The sequence below is a fragment of the Ipomoea triloba genome, chromosome 15, assembly GCF_003576645.1.
Source record: "Ipomoea triloba cultivar NCNSP0323 chromosome 15, ASM357664v1".
In the NCBI taxonomy this organism is placed as follows: Eukaryota; Viridiplantae; Streptophyta; class Magnoliopsida; order Solanales; family Convolvulaceae; genus Ipomoea; species Ipomoea triloba.
The window spans coordinates 18,922,786-18,927,568 of NC_044930.1; the positions used below are offsets into that span (position 1 = coordinate 18,922,786).

General features: G+C 32.1%; 1 pseudogene; it reads right to left on the bottom strand.

Annotated features, from left to right (window-relative positions):
• Nucleotides 1-1,200: 1,200 nt before the first annotated feature.
• Nucleotides 1,201-2,419, bottom strand: LOC116005812 (annotated as a pseudogene).
• Nucleotides 2,420-4,783: the final 2,364 nt, after the last annotated feature.

Here is a 4,783-nt window from a genome sequence, read left to right on the forward strand (position 1 = left end):
AATCTATTACCCATTGTTGGCACTGGGATCAAATGCCGAACTGGAAGCAACACATCATGGGGGATTCAAGACGAAGAATTAGATACAAATGCACGCCAAAATACGGTACCCACAAAAAAAATCTTGTTAGTTTTTTTTTTTTTTTTTTTTTTTATTAATGTGGATTTAACTCATGGGGATTCAAATCTGTTTAAATTATGAAGGTGTCTGTGCATTGGATGCAAAAAAAATAAATAAAAATAAAATAAAAAAAAAAAAAAAATATATATATATATATATATATATATATATATATATATATATATATATATATATATTAAGAAAGTGTATTGTTTGTTTAGAAATGAGTCATCTACCATGTGTCTGCGGTGCGTTTCTACGGCCTGAGGAAGGGGATGAGGGAATTGTATCAACTATGCAGAAGAGGGAGAGAAATTAGGACATATAATTAATAATTAATTTGATAAAAAATAAAATAGAAATGAAATTACCATGTTAACCTTGTTATTAACACCCAACAAACAGAATTCTTAACAGAGGACTAAAGTGAGTAAAACCATTAAAGTCGAAGACCAAATTAAGTACAAAAAGTCACTTAGGACTAAATTGAGTAAAACCAGTATAGTCGAGGACTATATTGGGTATTAACTCGGATGGATTCCATCTTTTAAGTTATGAACTTTGTTTTATAGCGATGAATTAATACCAAAAATGGTCCTTTGACTATTTGACTAGTATTTTTTCTAGTCATCGACTTTCAATTAGACTAAAATACATACCTTGACTTTCATTTTTTTTTATCACAAATAGTCATCTGTTAAGGTTTTTGTTAAATGGATGAGTGTTAAATCTAAAGGTATTATAGTCAAATTAATTAGAACAAATTGTCATTTTGGTCTATTGACTATAGGGGTCCTGATAATTGCAATTCACGACTTTCAAAAGTGTTAATTGGATACCTTGACTATTCAGTTTTTATCAATTTTGGTCACTCCAGCCAAATTAGTGGCAAAATTTCGCCGGAATCTCTTAACTACCCACTTAAGTCTTAATCTTAGGGGCAAAATAGTCTTTCCATTGAGCAGCGAGCCATGGCCCCCCTTTCATAGTGGCCAGCACCCCCCTCCACCGTCGTTCCCACCGCCACGAAGCCGCTTTATCTTCCTCCGCCGCCTTCCAAACCCACAAACTGTTATCCGACTAGGAATTCTCAGCCATTTCTGTATCCTTGTTTGCTATACCCTCCTCTGCCTCATGCGCCTCCATGTCCATGTCCGCCGCTTCCTTTGCTTCCTCGATCTCGACTGTTGGCATGTAGCCCTCAGATAATGCTATGTGGCTTCCTTGCGTGAAAAACTAGTTCTGCACGAGCATTTCCATTTGGATATTCCGTAGTGCTCCATATGGCACTTCAAATCCGTCATTACTGAGAAACTCTTCTTGTTGCACCTGTTACAAGAGTACATATTGGGGCAATGGCTTCTCTTGAAGTGATTCTTCACGCAGATTGCAGATTTGAGGGGCTGGAATTTGTTGTGCAATTTTTTGCATGAACAGCCTGGGAACGGGCAGGAGAACAGAGCGGGTCGACTCGATCTCGATTCGGAGCATTTTTCCGGCTTCGCTAATGCGTCCGGCGTCTTGAATTGGTTCCCGTGAGCTTGCATGTACATCCAGAGATTTCCGTCTCGCTTGAATCCTTTTCCACATATCTCGCATAAATGAATATGCTCCGCAAGCAGCTCCACCGCGTCCAAACTCGATGATGTCGGAATCCTCGTCGCGGGCACGATCCTTCGGCGCAAGGAGACCAGTTTCCGAACATAGTATCTTACTATTGGAAAAGGCTATTTTGCCCCTAAGATTAAGCCTTAAGTGAGTAGTTAAGAGATTCCGACGAAATTTGGCCGTCAATTTGGCCAGAGTGACCAAAATTGATAAAAATTGAATAGTCAAGGTATCCAATTATCACTTTTAAAAGTCTTTGATTGCAATTAAGGGTGTGTTTGGAAAGCAAGAAAATGACTTCTTGAAAATGTGTTTATGGAAAATGAGTTATTTTTCGAAAAATGGTTTCATTTCCAGTGTTTGGTTGCATTCTGGAAAACTGTCTTTGTGTGTTTGGTTTATTTTCCAGAAAATGGGTAGAAATGTATGATTATATATTTTTATTATTTTATTTAAAATATTAAAATATTTATAATAATATTAAAAATAACATTTATAATTTATATATTAAAAAAAATATACAAACAAACAAACCCGTCCGTTTATGGTGGAAACCAGATCTGGTTTCCGCCAGAAACCAGAGGTTTCCCGCTCTGGTTTCTCACCGGAAACCACTCGCTGCGGAAACCAGAGCATAGTGCTCTAGTTTCTCGTCGGAAACAAAAGCACTTTGGTTTCCGGCGGAAACCATGGTATGGTTTCCGCCGAAAACGTTGATCTGTGTATGTTGTGTTGTCGACGAAAATTGACTTCCGCCCAAATTTGGCGGAAGTCATTTTCCGCCATATGGGCTTATTTTCCCTAGTCAGGGGTTTTCCAGTGGTTGCCAAACACCCAAAGCCCGTAAAATGATTTCCAGAAATCATTTTCCGGGCTTCCAAACACACCCTAATAGGACCTCTATAGTTAGTGGACCAAAATGATAATTTACTAATCAATTAACTAATATGATTGTGATTACATATTTTAGAGAATTATGTTCGTTAATTTAATATGAATATAATTCATGGATTGTTCATTTAGCTTAATGTCACGCCTATGCCCAATCCAAGTATCCTAACACCATCATTCGTAATTGTTAAATAAATGCATTTTTGGAAATCCCCCAGTCGAGTTGGTTAGGTAGTTGATTTGATAACCACAAGTTTTCAAGTTTGATTCTCGGTAGGAGCTGCCAATTGATCTTCTTAGTTTAAACTAATAAGCCATGGGCAACCTACATATGCTTGTTTAATTACTTCATTGTAGTCTTTTGCTTTCTGGATCACAATGTGGATTTCACCCATAGCACACCTCTAGGTAGCAGATGCTGACTTTTCGTAAATTAAAAAAATAATAAATGTATTTTGACAATATTGAAAAATACTTCTTTCTCATAGATTTTAATTCAATAAGAATGTGATCTCATCTTAACTATATATAAAAAAATAAATACATTATATATTTATAAATTTAACTTTATATTACTAAATCTTATTTATATATGTTATATTTCCCTCTTGAATTCTATCACCTTCTACTGTTCACCTCTTGAGTGGTAATAAAATTCTTTATAAACATTGATTTTTCATTAATTCATCAATCCTACACAAATTTTTTTTTTTAAAAAAAGTAATCTACTCAATAATCAATATAAATAATATCCAATCAAATGTTACGACATAAGGAGACAAATATTATAAGGTAAATCTAAGATGAAAGTGTAGTGTTAATTATTATTTGTGAAAAGAATTTTTTAAAGCTTGTGTATTAAACTTCATTGGTCAACAATAACTCCTATTTTTAGATTTTTAAAATAAATATTTATTTATTGTAATCTATCAACGCATACCATAAAATTGTATCATCTATGAATTTGTTTGCATGTTTAAATGACGTTATATATGATGACATTCGCGCCTCCGCAGAACAATATTGTAGTTAATGGTAGATGAAAGAATACAACCATTTTTTTGAGTACCACTAACTCTGTTCATAAGGAGTTAATAACGCATCCACTAATGCTCAAACCCACAGCCTCTCATATAAGAGAGTAACTTGGTGCCACTAGACCATAAGGTTCTTGGCTTATATTTATTAACTTATTTTTTTATTAATATTTGAAATTAATTATGTTACCATATAATTCTCTAAAAGAGTTAATTATAATCATATTAAATTAACCCACATAATTCTCTAAAAGAGATAATTATAATCATATTAAATTAACCCACATAATTCTCTAAAAGAGATAATTATAATCATACTAGTATTTTCGCCCGTGCGTTGCACGGAATGGATTTGTTATAATATTTTAAGAATATTTGGATCGATATACAATTATATAAATTATAACATCGAATATTGTATAGCGCAATTGATGAAATTGGTTTGATCAATTATGTTGTCTGGTGTTTTCCTTGCTTGAATTAGAGCAAATAATTGTTCAATTACCGGTGCGATGCACAAATAAATTTTTTATTATATATTTAGATAATAAAAATAAAGAAAATTATTAAAAAAAATTCTAATATTGAACATGTACATTTATTTGATTATAAGATTAGTGCAAAAGTATAACTCAATTAATTGAAATATATATGACTTGTTCGTCTACAATTATCTTAAAAAGATCGATATGTAATATGACTTATGTAATTATATTATTACTAAAATAAATATGAGAAAAATGAGAAATAATTTAATTATAATTATTATAAAAATAAATTCAACGACCAGTGTTATTATCATAATAATTATTAGGCAACTATTATTAGTCAATTACACTAATATATGTGCAATTATACTTTTATACCTTAAGTATATTAATTTTCACCCTAGCGCATTTAGTTTTTCCTCCTCCTTCATATTTGAATGAATTAATTGTAACTATTATAAAAAATCTAACTGTTTAATTAATTTTTTTTAAGTTTTTAAATAATTTTCAGTCAATTAGTAATATCCATTCCCTTTTTCAATTTGCCTAATTTTCCTTTTCCATTATGATTTTTTTATATTTTCAATCAATTAGTAAAATCAGTTTTCTTTTTCATTTTCTCTTTAATATTGTCTGGGT